This window comes from Capra hircus, chromosome 2 (genome assembly GCF_001704415.2).
Source record: "Capra hircus breed San Clemente chromosome 2, ASM170441v1, whole genome shotgun sequence".
NCBI classification, from domain to species: domain Eukaryota; kingdom Metazoa; phylum Chordata; class Mammalia; order Artiodactyla; family Bovidae; genus Capra; species Capra hircus.
The window spans coordinates 11,366,305-11,391,840 of record NC_030809.1 but is presented as its reverse complement, the minus strand read 5'-3'; the positions used below and the strand labels follow the sequence as shown (position 1 = coordinate 11,391,840).

The 25,536-nt window shown below is 41.8% G+C and overlaps 1 protein-coding gene across 14 annotated transcripts in view; it reads right to left on the bottom strand.

The window, feature by feature from the left end:
• Positions 1–25,536, bottom strand: part of EPB41 (erythrocyte membrane protein band 4.1) — a 192,139-nt gene that overhangs the window by 149,490 nt on the left and 17,113 nt on the right. For 5 of the 14 annotated variants that reach the window (XM_018057110.1, XM_018057114.1, XM_018057120.1 and 2 more), the window contains exon 1: positions 21,182–21,428. The exons of 3 other annotated variants lie outside the window; for them this stretch is intronic. The gene's annotated coding sequence lies outside the window, so the exon portion shown is untranslated. Of the gene's footprint in view, positions 1–21,181; positions 21,430–25,536 lie in introns of those variants that run through there. 6 more of the 14 variants (XM_018057131.1, XM_018057142.1, XM_018057102.1 and 3 more) reach the window with 3 other exon arrangements.

The following is a 25,536-nucleotide window of genomic DNA, read 5'->3' as shown; positions in this document are numbered from 1 at the left end:
CCAAACATAACATCAAAACTAGTTATTTCAATCATTTCCCAAGAAATATTTTGCTATCTGATTTCAGGTGACATATTTTAATGTTAGTTACCTCAGTTTCATCACAGCATTTCCAAGAATTATTTTGAAAGTAGTGTACAGAAAAGGAAAGAACAGTTAAATTCAAGATTTAAGCTCTCAACCTAATTTAACATTTGTTTAAGAGCTATGGTAGTTTGCTTACGAAGACAGCCACCAACTCTTCCTATCAAGTATTAGAGTCACAGTATTAGGCCCTGTTTTCCAGCCAGCCTCCAGATGACGGACCACCCTAGCTGAAGCATCAGACATGAACCTGAGGCCACCTTGTGCCCTCCAGCTCCAGCCCCGCCACTGGGGCTTACTCCGCACGAAACAGAGACAAGCTGCCCGAGCTCACACCACACAGAGCAGAAACGAGCCACTTTCACAAAGCCCTGCCCAAAGCCTGTCAGGCTCATCCGTCCCTGGAAGTTTTTAGGCAAGAACACTGTAGTAGGCCTGTAAAATTTTTAAATACCAAGTGCTTTCAGGGATGGACAGAGCAACTAGACAGAAGACCAGCAAGGCAAAAGAAGACTTTCAGAACAGAATAAACCAACTTACTATGCCTCACAGACATCTTATAAAGAGCATTCTCCAAAAAAGACATAAATTAGACGATAAAACAAGCTTCGATACATTTGAAATGATTGAATTCATACAAAGAAGATTCTCTGATCACATGGAATAAAATTAGAAATCAATAATGGGATGAAATTTGGAGAATTCACAAATGTGAAAATTAAACAATACACTCCTAAATAACTAATGGATCAAATAAGAAATCACAAAAGAAATTAGAAAAGACTTTGAAATGAATGAAAATGAAAACACAACATACTTATGGTATGCAGAGAAACCAGTGCTCTGAGGGAAACTTACAGCTATAGACAATCACACTAAAAAAGAAAAAAGGTACCAAATCAATAACCTAAACTTCCACCTTAAGAAACTGGAAAAAAGAAGAGCAAGCTAACTAAAACAAAAAGAAAAAAAAAATGTAAGAGTGGGGAGAAAAGGTAGAAATAAACAACATGGAGAACAGAAAACCAATAGAGAAAACCAGTGAAATTACATTTTTTTCTTTGAAAGTTTGGATCAATATATAAAAATCAATCAGTGTAACACACCACATCAATAAAATGAAAGTTCTTCATGATCATCTCAATAGATGCAGAAAAAGCATCTGACAAAACCCAACACCCTTTCATGATTAAAAAAAAACACAAACAAGGAATAGATGGAAACTTCCTCAATCTGATGAAGAGTACAAAAAACTTACACCTAACATCAATACATACCACACACAGGGAAAAAGCTTTCTCCCTAATATCAGGAACAAAACCAGGATGTTTGCTCTTACCACTCCTATTTGACATCGTACTTAAGGTTCTAGCCAGGGCCATTAAACAAGAAAAAAATATAAAAGTGATACAGATTAGAAAGGTAGACGTAAGATTATATCAATTTACAGATGACACAATCTTGTACATTGAAAATTCTATGGAATTCATACAAACACACACACACACAAACCTACTACAAGAAGCAAGTTCAGCAAGATTGCAGGATACAAGATCAACATTCAAAAATCAACTGTATTTCAGACTTCCGTGGTGGTCCAGTGGTTAGCCAATGAAGGGGACACAGGTTCGATCCCTGCTCTGGGAAGATTCCACATGCCATGGGGCAACGAAGCCCATGGGCCACAATGAGCCCACATTCTAGAGCCTGGGAGCTACTGAGCCCACACACTCTAGAACCCATACTCTGCAACCAGAGAAGCCACCGAAATGAGAGGCTCATGCGCTGCAACTAGAGTCGCTCCCGCTTGCCGCAACTATAAAAAGCTTATGTACAGCAACAAAGACCCAGTGCAGCCAAAAATAAATAAATACATGTTTTTTAAAAAATGAATTGCATTTCTGTACATAAGCAATAAACAATGCAAAAATGAAATTAGGAAAACAATTCCACTTATAATAGAATCAAAACAATGCTATTTTCATGTGTCCTTCAAGAATTTACTCAGTCACTTCTTGGAAGGCTTTCCCTTGGCCACTCCCCTTGTGCCTAGTAGAATTTTCTTTTCTTCCTTGGTTTTCCTCCTCTGTAATCCCATAATGTCCTGTGTATATCTCCTTACGGAGCTATTCCCACTTTTACTGGTAGTATCCTTGAAGGTAGCAACTGTGCCATTTTCATCTCTGAAATTCTTATTTCTAGTACAGTGACTAGCAAAGAATAAAATATTGGATAGATGAATGGTGGAGAGAGGTGATGGCACAAAACATCCAAACGGAGTTATCCCAGAGACAGTGAAAAGACAGAAATGGAATATGGAACATGGGTGTCAAGATTGGAAAATACAGATCTTAGAGTCAACTGCTTCAGCCAAGAATCGTACCCTCATCTCTTGCATCTCCTGCATTGGCAGGTGGATTCTTTGCCACTAGCGCCACCTGGGAAGCCCCAATAGAAGCTCTAAGAATACATAAAATCTTAGAAAAATAGATGATGAAACATGGAGGAAAAGGCAAAGCTTCGCAATGTGTGAAGGGTTACTTTTATACACTAAAGTAAAACCAGTCCGTCTTGGTCATAGAACATGGTCTCTAATGAGAGTCAATAATCTATCATCTGTCATACCTGTTTTTCTAGATAATTTAAAATGAAGTAGAAGGGAAATCTAAATGAGAAATCATTTGCTATTTTAAAGTTTAGTAAAAAGGGAGGAGGGAAACAAAAAAAGACTTTAAAAAATCAATATGGACTTCCTTGGCGGTCCAGTAGTTAGGACTCTGCACTTGCAACATGAGGGGCGTGGGTTTTAATCCTGGTGGGGGAGCTGAGATCCCTCACATGCCAGGCGGCATGGCCAAAAAAAAAGAATATGTACTGACCATGTCTAAGATTTCTAGATGCCACAGGGAATGTGACAAAGTACAAGACTAAGCCCCCCACTTACAATCTTGTCACACACAGGAAAAATGATACAAGGCAGTATATGTCACATATATCTGCAAGTTTTTGGAAGAAAATGAAAGAAATCCTTCTTTGATGAGAATCAATTCTCCCTGGGGCTTGCCTGGTGGTCCAGTGGTTAAGAATCTGCCTTGCAATGCAGAGGACACCGGTTTGACCCCTGGTCTGGGTTCCACATGCTGTGGAGCAACTAAGATCATGCGCTACAACTACTAAGCCCGTGCTCTAGAGCCCAAGAGCCAAGACCACTGAGCCCACAAGCTGCACCTACTGAAGCCCGAGCGCCTAGGGCCTGCGCTCGGCAACAAGAGAAGCCCACACAAAAAGCCCACGCGCCGCAAGTCGAGTGGCCCCTGCTCACCAAAACTAAAGAAAGCCCCTGTGCAGCAGAGACCCAGCACAGCCAATAAAGAAATAATAATAACAAATTTAACAAACAATCAACTCTCCCTAATTTACCTTTTATTTTAAATTTGGATTTTCATCAATTGAGCTTTCCTAAAAAGATTCATTGTGTTTAGAATGTAACTACATAAAAATCAGAACAGAGATTGCCGCCTAAAGGGGGTAGGGAGGCAGGGATTAGCTGGGAAGGGAACTTGCTGAGATTATGATAATGCCTTCTATTAGTGATTCTCAGATTCCCAGACCAGCATCAATGTGTCACTGGGGACTTGTCACCGAGAAATGCAAATTCTCAGGCCCTACTCAGACCTATTGAATCAGAAACTCTCAGGATAGGGCCCTGCAATTAGTTTTTAGAAGCCCTTCCAAAATGGAAAATCACCATTAGAACACCACAGCAACAGTGGCTGCAGGCAACATCCCTGATGAAGACTAAAAGCAGTCAGCAAGACTTTACAGAGAAGCATGATGCTTGCAGGGCCTCCCCCAGGGCTCAGCTGGTAAAGAATCCACCTGCCAATGCAGGAGATGCAAGTGGCGCAGGTCAGAAGGACCCCCTGAAGAAGGAAAGGGCAACCCGTTCCAGTATTCTTGCCTGGAGAATTCCATGGACAGAGGAGCCTGGAGAGCTCCAGGTCATGGGGTTGCAAAGAGTTGGACATGACTAAGCGCACACACACACACGATATTTGCATAGCTTCAAAGTATCTCCCCCAAAATATTTATTAATTCCTGTGGCAGTTTTAACATACACCCATAAATTTTTTCAGATTCTCCCCTTCAGGAGATGGGGCTTGATTCCTGCCACCTTGAACCTAGGCTGGACTTAGGGACTCACTTTTGAGGAAAAGGAGATAGTTAGAAAAGACAAAAAAATTAGTAACTTTACAGTGGAGAAACCTAGCAGACTTTACCTTAGTGAAACTGAAGGTCACTCAGTCATGTCTGACTCTTTGCGACCCCATGGACTATACAGTCCATAGAATTCTCCAGGCCAGCATACTGGAGTGGGCAGCCATTCCCTTCCCCAAGGGATCTTCCCAACCCGGGGACTGAACCCATGTCTCCCACATTGCAGGCGTATTCTTTAGCAGCTGAGCTATCAGGGAAGCCCAAGAATACTGGAGTGGGTATCCTATCCCTTCTCCAGGAGATCTTTCTGACCCAGGAGTCGAACCGGGATCTCCTGCATTGCAGGTGGATTCTTTACCAGCTGAGCTACCAGGGAAGCCAAGACTTTACCTTAACCAGGAATAATAACTACTGATACCATATATCTCCTGACATGATGTGATGAGGACGCATTACCTCTGTGGTATTCTCCCCCCAAATGCACAACCTATCTAACCATGAAAAAAAAAAAAAACCTGGCAAACTTAAAATAAAGGGCATTCAACAAAATACCCAGCTAGTATCTGCATCTGGGATGGGCGAAGGAGTTAAAAAAATACCCTTTACAGTTTAGGATGATTCATTTGTACTGTACACTCCTGAAAGAAAAGATATTATAAAAATTTACAAAGATAAATGGATAATTAAACATTAAATCCAAGAACGATTCACAGGAAGTATCTTTTAACAAATAATTGTAATCAATGACTAGAACACAGAATAAGCATTTTACAATCTCCTAGATAATATCTTAAGCTTATTTACTATGCAGATGTAGGCTTACTATAAAGCTAAAGAAGCTTAAGCTTCAAGGTCCTCGTTTGTGTTGGTCCCTGCCAAGGCCAAGTGGTAGAAAGGAGACTGAATTATCTTTCTATGGTCTCTATAAAAATGATATTACAAAGTCATAATATGAAAATCTTTAGCAGCATGAATATAGGGGAAATTATAGCAGTGTATCAGGTAGTTAAAAAATATTATGCTGTTTTTCTGAATCTTGTGATATTTGGGTTTTTCAGCTCTTAAAATATATAGTTTAGGGAATTCCCTGGTGGTCCAGTGATTAGGATTCAGCACTCTCACTGCCAGGGGCTTGGTTCAATCTCTGGTTGGGGAACTAACATCTTATAAGCCACTTGGCACAACCAACAGAAAAATAAAGAAAATATATAATTTGTTGTGGTTTATTTCCTCATTCTGAATAAACATTTGTTTTTATCTCTAATTTTGTGTTCTTTTTCTTTTAAAAGCCCCTGTTATTAAGCATTTTGAATATGGATGGAATAATTTAGCCTGCCTCATACGTTTAGTACCAAATATTCATTTAAGTATCTCTCCTCCTATCATAGATCTTCAGTATTATTCATAACCGGGTAAAGTAAACCAAAGTATGGATCAAATTTCAATAGAACTTATTTAGAACTTTTATTTCTAAACCCATCTTCAGCCAGGGAGAGACTACAAGTAACAAGGGTGATGAAACAGAAAAGAACATTTCATGGATAGGTAGTATAATCTATTTTTTAAAAACACAAGAGATTCATTTGCAATGACTATCAATTTGAGCAAAACAGGGTACAGCTGAACAGTAAGAAGATAATAAAAAGAAATTCAGTAAGCTGTTGGTAACTAACAGCGAAGATGGCTATGGCTGTCAGCCATAGCAAAAAAACAGAAAACCATGCCGTCAAAGAGGAAAACATGATTAAAACCAATCAAGGATAGTTCTACAAAATGTTAACTTAGAATTACCATAAGGCCTGGAATTCCATTCCTATGTACATCCTCAGGAAAAATGAAAACATATGTTCACACAAAAACCTGTACATGAATGGTCACAGCAGCATTATTCATAACAGTCAAAAAGTGAAAACACCCCAAATGAATAAATAAAATGTAGCATGACCATACAATGGAATATTACTCAGCAATTAAATGGTATGAGCTACTGATACACTACTGCACAGACAGACCCTAAAAACACTCTGCTAACTGAAAGATGCTAACCACGAAAGGCCAGATGTTGTATGATTCCATTTATAAGAAAAGTTCAGAACAGACCAATTTACAGAGACACCAAGTAATGGTGCCTAGTACTAGGATTATTACAGGTTGGGGAATGGGTGCTGACTGCCAGTGGGTATGCAGTTCTTTCTTGGGGGAGAAAAATGACCTAAAGTTAGATTGAGATGACAGCTGCACACACTAGAAAACACTGAATTGTATATTTAAACGAGTATATTGTTAATTATATCTCAGTAAAGCTATCAAAAATGACAAGGTCAGAATATGTATAAATCAGAGAAGATGGATTTTACAGAAATGTCACTGAAAATAATAATTATTTTTTATTCATTAAGTGTCCACTGTGTCCTGGCACCAGGCGTGTGTGTGTCTGCACGCTCAGTTGTGTCCAACTCTTTGCCGCCCCGTGGACTATAGCCCACCAGGCTCCTCTGTCCACAGAATTTTCCAGGCAAGAATGCTAGAGTGGGTTACCATTTCCTACTCCAGGGGGTCTTCCCGACTCAAGGATTGAACCCGTGTCTCTTGTGTCTCCTGTATCGGCAGATGGATTCTTTACCACTAGGAGAAGGCAATGGCACCCCACTCCAGTACTCTTGCCTGGAAAATCCCATGGAGGGAGGAGCCTGGTGGGCAGCAGTCCATGGGGTCACTAAGAGTCAGACACGACTGAGCGACTTCACTTTCACTTTTCACTTTCATGCATTGGAGAAGGCAATGGCAACCCACTCCAGTGTTCTTGCCTGGAGAATCCCAGGGACGAGGGAGCCTGGTGGGCTGTGGTCTATGGGGTCGCACAGAGTTGGACACAACTGAAGCGACTTAGCAGCAGCAGTGCCACCCTATTACGTATTATTTCATCTTTTCAACAGTTCTAAAAGGTAGGTCATGTTAAACTTTATATAAATTTAACAAAGAGAGACTGAAAAATAGGGAGGCTAAGTTACTTATACATAGCGAAACAGTATCAGAGCCAGGATTATAAAGCAAGTCTGTGACTCCAAAGGTCTTTGACTCTGTTGTACTTTCTCTATATTTAAAACAAGCCAGAAACCTTGTATCAATAGCCTAGTTATATGCCCCCTCTGGAAATAATAGTCTGTGATACAAGAGACACTTCCTTTAACATTTAAACTGAGACTGCTCAGAGCACCAGGGGTTCCATCTTGATCACAACAAGTTACATTTACCGCCACTGTCCTCAGCCCAACTCTGGACCTGATTAAGGACTAGGATCTCTTCAAGCAAACCCTGAGATAAAATTACAACAAACTCAAAGAATAGCTCCTTAGGCATCCAACGATGTTAAGAATCAAAACATGGGGAGGGAATACTTACTGAGAGCTATTCTGTGCCAAATTTCTGAGTTACAATCAGAGTTTATATTATCTGAGATAAATGGTCAAAAAGAAGCTCCCCCTCCCACCTCTATTCCCAAACTCCTCTACCAATCTTGTGTTTTTTTTTTTCCTGCGAATGCTAATTAATAAGCTATGAGTAACAGTGGTCTCCCTTAAGGGTTGTATATACCTAGTGTTGATCACAAGGTTGTATATACCTAGTGTTGCTGGCTCCTCTCTCAAATATAACCAAAGGCTGGCAAAACAGAGAACTCCTTTTCACCTCTTGGCCTTCTCTGGATAGAGCACTCTGTATACGCTGTAGGCACTCCCAGGTAGAAATATTAGTGAAGACAGCTTCTGCCATGGGAAGGCAGACATGTGCGTTGCAGTTAAAAGGGGAGGCATCCCAAAAGAAAACCACCAATTAAAGAGGAGTTTTATCTTGTGAAACAGATTATACAGAAACATTCCAATAACTCAGTGCTCATTTCTCTTTCATATCTCCTAGCCTTTAGCAAAAGCAGAGACATTACTTTGCCGACTAAGGTCCGTCTAGTCAAGGCTATGGTTTTTCCTGTGGTCGTGTACGGATGTGAGAGCTGGACTGTGAAGAAGGCTGAGCACCAAAGAATTGATGCTTTTGAACTGTGGCGTTGGAGAAGACTCTTGAGAGTCCCTTGGACTGCAAGGAGATCCAACCAGTCCATTCTGAAGGAGATCAGCCCTGGGATTTCTTTGGAAGGAATGATGCTAAAGCTGAAATTCCAGTACTTTGGCCACCTCACGCGAAGAGTTGACTCATTGGAAAAGACTGATGCTGGGAGGGATTGGGGGCAGGAGGAGAAGGGGACGACAGAGGATGAGATGGCTGGATGGCATCACGGAGTCAATGGACGTGAATCTGAGTGAACTCCGAGAGATGGTGATGGACATAGAGGCCTGGCGTGCTGCAATTCATGGGGTCGCAAAGAGTCGGACACGACTGAGAGACTGAACTGAACTGAATTGAACTGAACTGAAATGTTCCAGCCTGGTCTCATCTGTGTACTACAGGAGTATTAAGAGAAGACTCACCTCTGGGGCCGAAAATTAAAAAGAAAGCAACACTCCCTGAGGCCAGCAAAGGATTCCCCAGGGAAAGGTGAATCTTTAGGAACAAAAGTTCTTGCTAGGAGCTCCAATTATCCCACCCCATGTGCAGAATCTCCTTCAAAAGCCAACTCTGGAGGAGCCTGGCTCTTATTTACTAACAGAGAAAGTAGTTTTTTTCTATCAAAACAGCCCAACTGTAAACTCAGGTCTATCTGATTCCAAAATCCATATTGTTACTGGCTGCTACATCACATTGCCTCCAAAATAATATTAACAGAAAACTGTTCAGCAAAAATATGGGAGAGAATGATTTAGGAGGAGGAAAAAGGGAGACAGAGAGGAAAGGGAAGGAGGAGAAAGAGGGAAAGAGAGAGAGATTTCTCCAAAGCAATGAAAACAACTCATTGCAGACTGAATGTCAAAAATGGAAATAGTTAATAGTAATGTATGCACTTAGTTAGCATAAATGAAGAGCAGTACCTACTACACAGCTAACATTTAACATGTGTTAATTCCTTTCCTTAAGAACAAAGACAAGAGCCTAGTAGAAAAATGCTGTTTTAAGTTTTGACTTTTAAAAAAGTTGAAGTGTAATGACATTAGAACAGATACCCAACAGCAACGATGACAAAAACTCTATATTCCCTTATTGAAAAAATACTCCGCAAGTGAAAAGAAACAGAATGGGGCTGACTATAAAGTCATTCCTCAGTCCTCTGTTTCAAACAAAAAGAGAAACACATTATCTCACTTCTCCAATATGTTTAAACACAAACACAAAATTCACGAATTCGTTAACTGCAAAATCATTTAATTTTTTATTAGTCCATGGCAATAAGGTATAACATCTTTCGTATCTTCTAAAAGTCAGAAAGATTCAAGGCACTTCAAATTTCAAGTGGCTTGTGTACAGTTCCCCTGCAAAAACACCCTCCCAACGAACATCAGCCAAACCTCTTCCTGTTTTTCAACCTTGTCTGTTTACTTTCACATCTGCTGTGAAAGATAAAAGCAACAATGGGGACATCAAGCACATGATCGTGTCCTACCGAACCGGAAATGAAGCTCTGAAGCCAGAGTGGCTGTGAAATGGGTCTTTAAGAATACTCACATGCAGGCTTAAAAATCCTACAGTGTAGGTCTGAATCAAATCCAAAGGCAGACAAAACCATATATGTTTCTAAAGAGCTATACTGTATTTGAAAGAAAGTGGAAGTGTTAATTGCTCAGTCATGTCCGACTCTTTCCAACCCCATGGACTGTAGCCCACCAGCCTCCTCTGTCCAGGGGATTCTCCAGGCAAGAATACTGGAGTGGGTTACCATTTCCTCCTCCAGGGGATCTTCCTGACCCAGGGATCAAACCCAGGTCTCCAGCATTGCAGGCAGATTCTTTACCAACTGAGCACCACAGATGCCCAACTGAAGTATGGAAAACGTATGGGGCAAGATATAAAAATTCTTCTTAACCAAAGATCATTTTCCCCATGTTCACAAGTCAGGTTTTATCAAAGGTAAAAGGGAACTAACATTCACTGATTATCTGTAGATGACGGGCACACTGCGAGGTTTGTTTCTGTCAATATTATGTATTCTGCGTAATGTATTATCCTTATTTTACAGAAGAGTCAACTGAGGCATAGTAAAGTACTTTCACAAGATCACATCATTAAGAAATCATCTCAGACAGAAAGCCTGCATCTCTCCTAACAAGTTTGTGGTTGTACTAAGTAAAGGTGCAGCAGTAAGGAATCTGGGGGTCTTCCCTTGGAGGTCCAGTGGTCTTAACCACTGCATGGGGCATAGGTTTGATCCCTGCTCAGGGAGCTAAGAATTCGACTGTGAGGCCAATTTTCACTTGCTAATTATAAAACTTTGGACAAGTTACTTAACTTTTAACCTGCTACTTAAAATATAAAATGGGATGACTCACACCTACTTCACAGGGCTGTGGTGAGGCTTAAATGTAAAAATAATGGCTAACATTTATCTGGTGCCAGACACTGTCCCACATACCTCGCATATATTAACTCATTTAATCAGCATAACAACCTTAAAAAGTATTTTTTATCATCCACATGTTATACAATGAGTAAACGGAGGTACAGAAGTAACTTGCCCAAGGTCACCACCAGTTTAAAAGTGACACACCAAGAATTTAAAACCAGGCATTCAAGCCCTCAGGCTCAAACCTTCAATACCTCATGTCATCCCTATAAAGAACACAGTCCAGAGCATGGCTCATAATAAGTCATCATTAAATACTAGCATTATTACTTTACCAAGCACATACAATGCCCCAGTAAATTGTGGCTGAAGGTGTTAAAACAAAGAGCCAGAACTTTAACCCAGGTTATACTCCATGCTCTTCCCATAACCATGTGTCTTTTGGACCTAAATGCCTCTATTCCTAAGCTTTATGTATATATTCAGTCATTTTTAAAATTAATTAATTAATTTGACTGTGCCAGGTCTTAGCTGCAGCATGCAGGATTTTTGCTTGAGGCATGAGAACTCTCCGTTGTGGCATATGGGATCTAGTTCCCAGACCAGGGATCGAACCCGGGCCTCCTGGATTGGGAGCACAGTCTTAGCTGCTGGACTACCAGTGAAGACCTGCCCAGGCATTTCTAGAGGCCTGGCATGCTGCGATTCATGGGGTCGCAAAGAGTCAGACACGACTAAGCGACCGAACTGAACTGAAACTTCCTTAGGAAAGAAGTCATGTCTTCTACATTTTTGTGACCACATACACCCACAAGGTCCTACTCATTGTAGATAATCAATTGTGTGTGTGTGCCCAATCGCTCAGTCATGTCCGACTCTTTGTGACCCCATGGACTATAGCCTGCCAGGCTCCTCTGTCTATGGGATTTTCCACCAAGAATACTGGAGTGGGTTGCCACTTCCTTCTCCAGGGGATCTTCCAGACCCAGGGACTGAACCCACATCGCCTGCATCTCCTGCACTGGCAGACAGATTCTTTACCACTGAGCCACCTGGGAAGCCCAGACAACCAATTAATACAAATTAATTAAATGACCATGCCACTCCTCTGCTCAAAACCCTCACAAAAATTCTCATCTCAGAAAAAAGTGCAAAGTCTGTAGCATACCTACCAGGGCACCACACCAACTGTTCCTCCCGCTTGCAGCCTCTCTCAACTCAGCTCCTACCATTTGCCCCTAGATGATCTTGATCTTGCCATGCTGGCTTACTTAATGCTTCTCAAACACACCAAACATCCTTCACCTTTGTACCTGTTGTTCTGCCTGGAATGCTCTTCTCCTGATATCATTTAGGACTCTGCTCAAAAGTTACCTTACCAGAAAGGTTGTTTCTGACCACTCTACCTCAAATATCCACCCCACTCCCCTCCCTCTTCCCTCCCTTGTTCTGCTTTCTCTGATCCTCACTAAAACCTTACATTTTATCCCTGATTTGTATACTTTGTTATTTGTCCTCTCCCACTAAATGTAAACTCCAAAGAACAGACATTTCTAATCTACTTTCTTCACTGTTATGTCCCAGTGTGCTTAGGATAGGACCTGGTAAATAGCAGATGATTCATAAATGTTTATTAAATTAATAAATGGTAGATGTATTGGGGCTTCCCCAAGGCTCAGCGGGTAAGGAATTCACCTGCAATGCAGGAAACGTAGGAGATACAGGTTCGATTCCTGGGTCAGGAAGATCCCCTGGAGGAGGAGGTGGCAACCCACTCTAGTATTCTTGCCTGGGAAATCCCATGGATAGAGGAGCCTGGCGGGTTACATTCCTCTGGGTTGCAAAGAGTTGGACATGACTGAGCGCGCACAGATGTATTAGTTATCTCTTGCCATATAACAAATTACCTCTGAAACTTGCTGATTTAAAACAACAAACATTTATTATCTCCGTTTCTATGGGTCAAGAACTCAAGCGCGTGGCTTAGCTCAACACCTTTGATTCAGAGTCTCTGGTGAACTTGCAGTCAAGCTGTCAACCAGGTTTACGCTCCTCTCAAAGCTCAACTCTGCCGGAAGAAACTGCTTCCAAGCTCACTATCATGGTAGTTACTAACAGACTTGGTTTCTCACCATGTGGGCCTCTCCATAGGCTGCCTGAATGTTCTTAGGATATAGCAGCTGGTGATCTGAGTGACAGGCAGAGAGCCAGAGATGAGAGATGAGAGAGCCCCAGGGAGAAACCACAGCCTTTTGTAACCTAATCTTGGAAGTGACATCCCACCACTGTGCTATATTCTATTCATCAGAAGTAAGTCACCAGGTCCAGGGCACACTCAAAGGGAAGGGATTACGCAAAGCATGAATACCAGGAGACCGGAATCACTGGGCCATCTTAAAGGCTGCTTACCATAGTACACATAAGAAAAATCCAAAAACACCCTGCCCTTTGGAAGACCAGCTTTTATCCTCATCAGTGGAAAACTGTGCAGTAGAATCTCAAAGTAGACCAGATGTGAACCTCAGGAGGGCTGGGAGTTTGTTCACTGCTGTATCCCCAGGAGACAGAGGCACACTAAATCTTTGTTGCATGAATGAAAACAAAACAAAAAAACACTTTGACCTTTGGAAACCCGGTATATCCTTTAAGATATGTATTTAAATATGATGCTATGATCATTATGCAATCATCGCCTCAATGCTAGTCTTTTCAATCTTATGAAAGACCAAAGGGAGTACATTAACTATTAAACATTTCTAGTTAACCAGTGTACCTTAACAGTCATGTTAGAGATAATACAACTACCAAAGAGAAGTCAACAAAAATAGCATCTGGAGAAAAAGAATACTATTGGATGACTCTTTCTAAGTAGATGACATACATCTTTTAAAAAATGGACTGGATATTGATTTTGTTATGTAAATATTGTTCATTTTCTTAGGTACGATAATGGTACAGTGATTATGTAGAATAAAGTCTTTATTCTTAGAAGATGCATAATGAAGTCTTTTAGGGGTAAATTTTCATATCTGCAACTTACTTTCCAAGAAAACACACATACAGAAAGGCAATCAGAAGCAGTCAGATTCGTAACCCGGTCTTAAATCTTAATTATCCTCGAATTCACATTCTCACTATACTTCTACATGTCTAGGATGTCCCCAGTGTTACGTATCTAACTGCCGTTCTAGGCAGCATCTGTGTCTGGGGGGATGAGGAGGGCAATGAAAGACAGGCTATTGACGCTCTGCTCTCCAGAAGCTGACAGTCTTACTAGGAAGCATCAGTTTCATGTGCAATACAAAGCAACACGTGACAAATTCAGTTTGTAACAAACAAACGCTGCAAGAGCTCAGAAAAAGATATCAATAAACTTTCAGAGAACAAAATATCTTTGAAACCTCTTTCTTCTAACAGTTCTCTTATTCTTGGCATCTTTTCCTTTAACCGCTTCTCCTTTACTTTATCTACTTGGCAACAACTGAGTGATTATTTCCTACTAACAAAACTATCTTGAGATGATCTAAACATAAAGCACATATTTTGCCTGTTTGGAATGCAAGATATGATTTTTAAAAATAAAATACTATTCACATTTTCACTGGGAAAAAAGCACTAAATATACTGTGTGAATTTTCTTGCCTTCAAAAGCAATTGTGTTATTTCAAGTGTTGAGGATGCCAGAAAGCTTGAAGATTTAAAAATAACCTCACAAAGAGCTCGTTTCCAACACCAGATGGAAAGAAATTACTCTAAAGACTCATGTGTGGGAGGACATATATACAATACAACATCATATGACACCATGCAAAAGGTTTATATAATTATGTAATACCATCAAGATTCGCAGGACTCTGCAGGTAGTAAGTTAGCAACGGTGTCGATTCTCTGAATCATTAAAAATCATAAAAGGGCAAGAAATTGCAAGTGGGTGGTAGCAAAAAAAAAAAAACAAAGAGCCTTCACTTTAAGCTGCCTTCCATGTGTCTCCACTACATGATGAAATGGTTGGCAGGTAAAATTTGAGAGCTTAAATCCTTGGAGCTCTTGACAGTTCTGCCTGTGTCCATATGGTCAAAACAAGCAGGGGAAATGAATTTCAAAAATCTGTACCAAGTGTATTATCAAGGTGAAACACTTTTAACTTGAATATATGTGGAATTTCAAACTGGTTAACTGAAATACATGCCTGACATATAAATTAAAATAGCATTTCTTTATAAGATGATGTACTGTTAAGATCCCATTGTGTTAAAATGATTATAGTAGTGTTATTAATTTACATAAGTATTAATAGCTCAAACACAATCACAACTGAACTTTGGCATAGTACTCTCCAGTCACAAATTAGCAAAAGTATACATTTTGTTACACTTATGGGTAACAGGCTTAAATGCAACCAATTCAAAATACTGCTATGCTCTATTGTTGTTAAATCACAGAATTTCTCACTCAAAACTTTTATAACTTTATATGGTAATGCTATCAAAATATAATAGTCTGAGTGACTATTAAGGCAGAAAGTAACTAAACCTTAGCCTATACTGTGTCCAGTGTCACAATTCAGACATATAAAGGGCCTACCAAAAAGTTTATTTGGATTTTTATAGGGGATGGAAGACACAAGGAGCAGACAGATTGCATTTATAAATCACAATAAACTACAGGAATATATACTATACCCAATTTTTTATCTTATTATTTCCACCTAGTTCCAAAAGAAATTGAGGTGTTCCTGTCGCTATTAATAGATAATATTTCTAGATAATACAGTTAACCCTTGAATAACAGGGGCTTGAACTGTGTGAGTTCACTTATACTTAGATTTTTTTCATGCGTAAGCTCTACAGTACTACAGCATCCAAGGTTGGTTGAATCCTCAGAGGCAGAATCACATACATGGAAGAACCACACATAGAGAGGTCCAACTATAAGTTACACATGGATTTCCAACTGTGCAGAACGTTAGCACCCCTAACCCCTGCATTAAGGATCAACTACAATGCAAAATTAGGGACATACATTGAATGTAGATAGAACAGAATTAGATAATATTAATAGAGCATCTGTTGTTTCTTCCAATTTTATCATTATATTTAACCATAGTTTCTATCTATTTTATCAGATAACCTTGCCTCTTCCTCCCCACTCTGCGAAGATTACACTAACCCTATCCAAGCTCTACTCTACATAGTTCAGAAACGTTAATTTCTATAAGCAGACATTGCCCTGAGAGTTGAAAAAGAAGACAGCCCAGATTAATTGGGAGGAAACGACCCAAAGAGCCCTCAACCATGGAAGGAAGAGAACGGCAATTCAATACACAAATCACCATTTAATGCACATGGATTTAGGTGGGAGATAATCAAGAGATACCTGCAGAATCAGGACTGGTCTTAATAAATATAATAATAAAACAACAAAGAATGAAATAAACAATAAAATAAACATGATACTAGAATGGCTCTGGAATTTCTCTTTGGAAAGGACTTTTTTAGGGGGGCATATTTACTTAGGTTGACTTGGGGGAAACTGATGAAAATTAGGAGGTAGGGTATATTAAAGTCTCTCCAAGTCATTCCTTGAATTATTCTGGCCACAAACGTGGAATGTTGCTTTTCTTTAAAGTTCAAAAAGTAATCAATTTATTTTCAAATACTTCAAGGTGGGTACAATCCCACTTAAATAAAAATAATTAGCAAAAATAAGTGTAAACAGACTTTTATCATAATCAGATTTTCCCACTATAACTTCCCTAAAACCAACATTTGAAGTAGTGTCAGTGAGGAAATTAATTCTAAGACCAGCACTCAAAACATCAAAGTTCTCTTTTCCAACACCTCCAATTTCTGAATAATGTCAACTGCTATACCTCTTTTATCCTTCTCCCTGTGTATTCATTAAATAACAGCACAGAAAATCAAAAAACAGTGTAGTAAATCAAAATACTAATCTAATCCAGTGTGTATACCTGGTAGATTGTCACAGGGCATTTTACTGTGCACATTATGAACCCACTCATAAAAAGGACACAGAGTAAGTCACCAGTGACGCACCAACAAACTTAAACAATAAGAATTAACATATCTATTTAGAATCTGGCTCTTCTCTAACTAAAAGCTATTACAAACACAATGAACCAATTCCCTTCCAGTAATTCTAGATTCTCTACATAAATAAGACTCGTAACTTATCAATTCAGAGGGCCCTTTTAAAAGTTTTTAAAAATCTAATCTTCGGGGGCTTTATTCAGAGAAAGAAAGCAAAGTTGTTCATAAGAAAAAAAAGTTGCTAGAATTATTCTTGTTTAGCTCACAAATAAAATTAGATGATTCTACGCTTAAGCAGTAGGTGGGGAAAAAAAATCCTTTAGAGGTAGCAATGAATCTGTATCTGAATAGGCATGTGACCAATCACGAATTTGATGGGACTCTTGGAAAAATACACTGGCAGCATTTGCTCTGACCTTCTTAGATAATAAGGAAACAGACTGTGATCTAACGTATGCACCTCTTGATTTCAGAACCACGTTCACCCCCTGATAGCTACCAACATTCCCAAGTTATAAAATCGGATCACCAATATTAAATTAGATTTGCACATTCAGAAAACAATATAAGCAATCCCTATCACTCGCGTCACAAATCACAGATTTCGTATTTTAAATCACAATCTACTGATAAGCATATCAAAGTACCTACAGAGAATTCAAGAATCCTGTGACTTGTAGGGAACTCTTCTGACAAGCTTAACTCTGAAGCTTTTTTTAGGAAACCAAACAGCACTGTAAGCACACTATCTCCCATAAAATGAATCTGTTTAAAATTAAGTCCATAAGTTAAAGAACGAAATGGACGGCTGGCTCTGTAATTTCCAAAAATGTTAAAGTCAAGCTGCATACAAAACAACACCCTGCTGAATTCTAAATGTGAGGTGTAAACCTGGCAACAGAGAAAAACAGGAAAAATGCATAGCTCATAGCTCAACAAAATGCTACAACTATTTTTTTTTAGAGTCAGGAATCATTTAAAATCATTTTTTTAATTTAAATATTAGCTTCGAAATGTTTCTAAAAAGAAAAAAGAAGATACAGGTACCTTTAAAATGAAAAGAGGAAGATTTGTGTTCTATTCTGTTAATATATAAATTATCATATCACATTATTTTATATATTATATTGATGACAAGCCTACTTTATAAGTCCCTAGGACTGCAAGGAGATCTAACCAGTCCATTCTAAAGGAAATCAGTCCTGAATATTCATTGGAAGGACTGGCGTTGAAACTGAAACTCCAATACTTTCTCTGCCCACCTGATGCAAAGAACTGACTTATTTGAAAAGACTCTGATGCTGGGAAAGATTGAAGGCAGGAGGAGAAGGGGACAACAGAGCATGAGGTGGTTGGATGGCATCACCGACTCAATGGACATGAGTTTCAGTAAACTCCAGGAATTGGTGATGGACAGGGAGGCCTGGCGTGCTGCAGTCCATGGGGTCACAAAGAGTCAGACACGACTGAGTGACTGAACGGAACTACTTTATAAAGGCTTCTCAGGTGGCGCTAGTGGTAAAGAACCCACCTGCCAAAGCAGGAAACAATCCCTGGGTCAGAAAGGTCCCCTGGAGAAGAAGGAAATAGCAACCTTCTCTAGCATTCTGGAGAAACCCCATAGAAAGAGAAGCCTGGTGGGCTCCATGGGGTTGCAAAGAGGCTGACACAACTGAAGCGACTGGGCAGGCACACAAGCCTACTTTAAAACGCAGGCTTGTTTACCACATCTACTACTCCGACACAATAAATATGACGTGAGTGTTTAACAAACATTAAGGAAATGTCAGCTCTTAGACCACCAAGAAACGGAAAAGATGTAGAGAAACCCACTTAAGAGATAAAACTTTCTTCTATTAGTTTAGTCTGTCTGTTGACAGCCAGAGTTTTCAAGTGTCCAACCGGTCAACTGGTGGAGTCCTTAGCTCTGAGCAGAATGGAACCCTAAGAGGTTTTCTTAATCTACCACCAGCCGTCTTCTACCACAAGGGTTGCGCATACTGATGGGGCATTTAGGACCTAATCCTTTTGACAAACACCACTCCAAATTCAACCAGCTGGCCATACTAATGAAGCTCAAAGAAAACTCAAAACAAAACAAAAAGTTCCATCAAGTTCCTTTCACAAAGGGACATTTCCCCCACACTTCAAATTATTAATAAGGAACATTCTTAAAGAGAACTGAAAACAGAAGGAATATACTGATAAATGACAAGCACAGATGGAAGCTCATGGCCAAAGGTACAAATGAGAAAGCATGGGTTATTACTAAGCAGTTAGTTCTTTTTGACTGGAAAAGAAAGAGAAGAAAGGTAGAAAGGTAGACCGGGGCCACACTATGTACTGCTGCTACTGCTAAGTCACTTCAGTCGTGTCTGACTCTGTGCGACACCATAGATGGCAGCCCACCGGGCTCCCCCATCTCTGGGATTCTCCAGGCAAGAACACTGGAGTGGGTTGCCATTTCCTTCTCCAACGCATGAAAGCGAAAAATGAAAGTGAAGTCACTCAGTCGTGTCCGACTCTTCACCACCCCATGGACTGCAGCCTACCAGGCTCCTCCGTCCATGAGATTTTCCAGGCAAGAGTACTGGAGTGGGGTGTTATAAAACACTGGTATGATAGGAGAATTTTGGTGAGGTCTAAAGAGTCAGATCATTTATTGATATTTCTAAGCCTGAATTCAATTATACAAGGGGAAAAAGTGTAGTTTTGTTCTAGAAGAAAGAGGAATCAGAAGGTTAGCATGCTGCAGGTAAGTTCACTTTTAATAGTAACAAAGATATACCATACTTCAGTTTCCCCAGGGATATAAATAATGCTTATCTTTACCTTAATTATAACCTTGCTGTAGAACGCATTCTGAATTAGCACCTTGATACCAAGGCAATGTGATGCTCAGTGTTTATATTCACTTTTTAATCTGTCATTTATTGAGAGCTTATTGTGTGCCATATATTGTTATGTACTCCATATGGATTATATTAATAACACCTCAAGAAACTATTTTATATAACCAAAATTGGTCAGCTGGCAAAGAACTTACTGTTTCCAACTTACAGAACAGGAAAACAAAGAGTATGTCAAGTTTCCCTAAAAAGCAAGAGTTAATAACAAAACTGAGATGAGAATTATATAAAGATGTATATATTTTATTTAAAGGATCAAAAATATTGTCAAGACTGAGAATGCAGAAAACAGTAACGATTAACAGCACTGGGTACAGCGTGCATCCTCCAGAGAGTATAAATTCACTATAATAATATCCAAGACAGAAGACATCACCATTTCTTCCAATCTTCCCTAAAAACAGAACAGAATAGCAGCTGTGAAATCACACAGACTACTAAAAAAAAAAAAAAAAAAAAAAAAGCTTGGCATTTCATGAAAAAAACTAACTCCTAATCAGCAATACATGCCAGAAAACGACAAGTCTCCACAGACTAGTCATTTACGGTTGGGTACAGTTAGAGAAAAAAACAGGATGAGAGTCGCTATTCATGTGGCCAGAAATCAATCCCTGGGCAATTTGTTTCACGTGAGATCACTTTCACTCTCAAGAGAACGCCGGTTTCTGGGAAGAACAAACCTGTTTTGGCAAACCCCCACCAGGAATAACAGCCTGGCGATACATCTCGGTGGACGAGATGTATCTCCACAGGTAAAGGCAGCCCAGCGGGCGGAGGAAATACGTCCAAGCCGACAGATGCACAAACTGAAAAAGGAGGTCACGAAGCTGGGAGAATCGGTTTAACCCCTTGGTCTCTGGGACCTGGGAAGACTCAGTGGGAGAGCATGGAGACCGGGGGGGTGGGGGGGGGCGGGGTGGATTATTATTTTTTTTTTTTTTTTATGATATGGGTGTCTGTGGCGGGAAGGCCTTCAAGTCCTTGCAGGCTCCCTCCACCCCTCACAACTGAGCCTGACTTCAGACCGCCCAGCTACCTCGTCACCGAGAAACCTCTCTGCGGCTGCACCCCACGCCTTCACCACCCGAAACCTGCAACTCGCCCCCCACCTGCTTTCCTTCAAGGGCTCCTGCCCACTGTACCATGACTGCCTGACCAGACGGTACCGATCGCCGCCTCGTCAAAAATGCACCCGGAGCCTAACTTTTAAACGCTCCCCTCCAGCGCCACCCCGGCCTTATTTCCTCCTCAGGCCGACTGCGTCCCGGCTCCAAGCCTTCGGTCGCCGGGTTGCAGAGAGGGCTTTCCGGAGGCCGTGCAGCCTGCGCCCCCCGGCCCGGGCCTGCAGAGGGGCTGGAGACAAAGAGGCGGCGGCGCCGCCGCGGCCTCCAGGACCGTCCCCTCGGGGACAGCTCCGCGCCCCCCACCTCCCTCCACCCCAGCTCCGCTCGCGCGCCACCACAGCCTAGCCTCACCGGTGGTTCTGGGGCCCGGGCTTCTCGCGCCCGCCGCCGCAGCCGCCAGACGAACAATGGCAGGAGAAGGCGCGGGCGTCCGAGGCTCGGCCCTCTGCGGCTCGCTGGCCCCGCGGGCTGCAGGCGGACTGACTGACTGACTACTAACCCGCCGGCCGGAGGGAGGGAACGAGCGAACGAGCAAAGGGAGCGAGCGGGCGGCCCCGGTGCGCACCCTCCCGCCTTCCCTCCGCGAGGCAAGGGCTGGCCCGGCCCGCAGCCAGCCCGCCCCGCGAGCCCCTCCCTCTCTGTTCGCCACAACATTGTAGTAAATTTCTATTGGACGGCGCCGGAGGGAAGGAGGGGGCCGGGCCCGCGGCCCGCCAGCCCATTGGCTAAGGCCGAGTTCTCGCTCCTCACGTTTCCCCCCGCCCTCCCCTAGGCCGGTAAAGAGAGGGGAGCGGAAGGGAAAAGAAGGGGAAAAGGCCAGGGGCTAGCCGCGTGTGCGCAAGCGCAGGTCGAACCCGCTCTCAGGTCCTTAAGTTCCCGGGGGCCCCGCGCTACCCACGTGGGGAACAGAGTAGCTAGTGCCCGAGACGAAGGTGACGCCCTTTCCCCCCTCCTCTCCCCACCCCTCTACCCCCCAGGGTAAGGGTGTGAGATTTGGAAGTTGCTCCCAAGCTAACCACGCTCGCTGGCTGTCCGCCAAATGCACCTACTGACCTTAGTTGAGTCATTCAGTTTTTCCGGGCCTCGGTTTCCCCATCTACTAACTTGACATCTCTAGGCGCCATCCGAACCCTGACAATCGATGAGGCTTTACCTCTCCTGGTAGCTATGTAAGACCTGAAATGGATGCTGAGTGTTGCGGCCACGCCAAAATTTTAGCTGTCTTCTGCATTTACGGGTTAATTCTGCTGTGGCACCCTCAAAATCGTGAGAACTTAGCTTCGGAAATCTGGTCTCCAGCTGAGCTTAGAATAGCTCCCACAATTGCCTGATGTGCCCGTTATTTCCTTTCATTAGCTTCAGAGGCCACTTGAACCTTCCACACTCCCTGCCAGACTGGTGCCTAAACCAGTGAGCAGAAAGAAGGCTCAGTTTTAAGCATAGTCCCTATAAGGTAAGATAGTTCTGGTATTCCCATTTTAGAGATGAAGAAACCCAAGCAGAGAGGCTTAGACCTGCCAGGATAAGAAGCCAGGCAATCTGACATGGGAGCCTGTATATGCCAGCTAGGCTGTCTCCTTGTATCTAATCCTAGACCCCTCACAACTCAGCTTGGCCTCTAGAAACAGACTGCTGCTGCTGCTAAGTCGCTTCAGTAGTGTCCGACTCTGTGCGACCCCATAGACGGCACCCCACCAAGCTCCCCCGTCCCTGGGATTCTCCAGGCAAGAACACTAGAGTGGGTTGCCATTTCCTTCTCCAATGCAAGAAAGTGAAAAGTGAAAGTGAAGTCGCTCAGTCGCAGTCCCATGGACTGAAGCCTTCCAGGCTCCTCTGTCCATGGGATTTTCCAGGCAAGAGTACTGGCGTGGGGTGCCATCGCCTTCTCCAGAAATAGACTACTTGAGTTCAATTCTGAGTCTCCCTGATTGTTTGGTCTACTCTGTGCTTGTTTCCAACACATAAAAGGGGATAGTAACAAACTCCTACCTACCTCATAAGAGTTACTGTAAAAATTAAATGAGTTACAATATGTAAATGACTTAGCTCACAGTAAGATCTACCTAAGTGTTAATTATTCCTGCTATTTGGAGACTAAAATATGGACTGAGAGGTGTGGGGCTCGCTGACATAACAATAATATATTTGGTAAGCACTAAATTGTCAGCACTGAGCAGAGCACTTTACATGGTTATCTGTTTGAAACATCCTAAGAGACCCTTTAGGATCACCTGACTATCCTATCTAAAACAGCCTCCACTAACACACCCTTATTGGAAAAGGAAATGGCAACCCACTCCAGTATTCTTGCCTGAAGAATCCCAGGGACAGAGGAGCCTGGTGGGCTGCCGTCTGTGGGGTCGCACAGAGTCGGACACAACTGATGTGACTTAGTAGCAGCAGCAACACACCCTTGCCATGCTTTAATTTTGCTTCATGGCACTTCTACCTGACTTTCTACTATATACTTATCTATTTGTCCCTCTCAATAAATTGCTGCAGTTTAGACTCACTAGATCACAAGCTCTGGGAGGGCAGGGACTCTGTCTTTTGGTTCATCTCCCAGAACAGTGCATACTCAATAAATATTTGCTGAATGAGTGAATGAGTTATCCCCATGTCATATAAAAGGAAGCTGAGGCTTAGGTGGCTTGGCCAAGGTCATTCTGTGTACTAGGGTGAAGCACCTGTGCTTGAATATTCTGGTCTCCTACCTCAGGTCCTCAGGTTCAGGGAGCTCTAGCTCTACCACCTATGTGCCTCAGAGGTTCCCTTCACCTATCAGACCTGGAAATCTGGTGCCATGAAGGATAAATCCTGAAGATCAATCACAAGACAGCTCACCACTACCATCACCGTGTTATCCAGCAAATACAGATTCATGAAAACCAATATTCTCTATGCTGTGAACTGCTAGGCAAGGATAATAGCTTCTATTTAAAGATGCTTGGTTGGAGTGGGTAATATTTAATAATCATCATCCTGAAAAAAAAAGTGGGGGTCTCAGACTAGAAGAAAACAGCTGAACATAAGGCATATATAAACCACTCAAATTTAGACTGCCGTGTGACACCACATCAAAAACTGTTGGCGCAGGCTTTAGAATCTTAAAATATTTAAAATCCAGTCCTGGCTTTTAATTCTTAGACTGGAGATGAAAGGGCTTTGTAAACTGTAAAGTACTATCCACACATGAGAGATTTTTTAGTTAGGTATACACCATAGCTTGTTAGGCTAAGTGCCAGATCCTTGTGCATAACTGGGCCTAACACATAGTAGAAAGTGAGAGGAAAAAGAAAAGGCAGAGAAACTACCCTAACTCCTGTGCCTATCTGCCCTCTCAGAAGAGGCCTCTGCAAACCAGACATCTGGTCCCAGCTCACCCCACAGAGGCTGCCTTTGAGTACAGGGTTAAAGGTCCCAAGCACCATCTCTGAAGCTAATTTCCTAGGAAGAAACTCAGCTCCCTCTCTCCCTCCCTGTCCTATGCTCACATCTGGGTGGCGGCTGTGCCACGCTCCAAGCCCCAAGACAGGGTCTCTAGGGGCCATCTCTATGCCGCCTGCCAGCTGAGCCCATTGCTGCCTCCCCCACCACCCCTCCTGTTTCTTCCTAGGGAATATAGGCCCTGCAAGCTGCCTCTCAGCCCCTGAGCGGTCAAGGGCACTAAGGAGAAAAAAGAGAAAAGATGGCATGAAAGGGTCCTAATCCTTCCCCATTACAAACTGAGCTCCAGCAAAAAAGCAACACCAGCTGCACAGAAGAGGGTGAAATTAGGTGGTGACCACTGAGGAAGGCCAGGGAGGGGAGATGGGGCCTCCGATGACCTGGAAGAGATGAGATTGGAAGAAAGCAGGGGTAGGTGGGGGAACAGTTGGAGAATAAACCATTCCCAAATCTGGGACGTGGATGGATTAGGGACACAGCTGGCCTGAAGCCCCAGTGATAGGGCTCATGGAAAGCATTTGTTGGTTGTGGGGGTAGCAAGAGATGAAGAGGGCTTTGAAAAGCTGGGCCCACCAAAGTGTTCTGAACAGTCACTACTGAATAAAAACCAACCCTGGTACCAAAAGTACATGAAGAGTAGAGCTTTCCATACGGCCCCTGGCAATAGAATTTAAGTCATTTTACAGCTTTTAAACACAAATGATAAACAAGCTATAACAGGGCAGAAAAATTGCTATTTTTACAATGGTATGCCTTTCTAAGGGATTACTTTTAGTAGTACTTGCATTGTTCACAAAAAAATAGTGAAATAATTTTAATCAGCATAAAGCCATCAATCAGAAATACCTACCATCAATATTTTGGTGAGAGATTTCCCTTCTAGTACCTCTCCTATCATATACTTTTATATATATATATATATATATATATTAAGTCACATGAAATTGCTGATTTTATAAGTTATTAGCAATTGCATATGGTTCAGCCTAATGCTTTTTTAAAATTTAGATCGTATTGTTTCAGAACCAACTTTTTTTTCTCCTAACAATATATTATGACACCCACAGTGCCCTCAAGTGGATGTACCGTAATTTAATTAAATTTAAATGTTAATCATTTAGGTTATTTCCCCTTTTTCTCTCTTTTTACTTTTTTCTCTTTTTTCTTTCCTCGTTTTTTTTTCTTCTTTGTCTTTTTCTGTTTTCCCATTTTTCTCTCTTAATACTTGACAATATCCTTTTTATATCTAAATTATACCC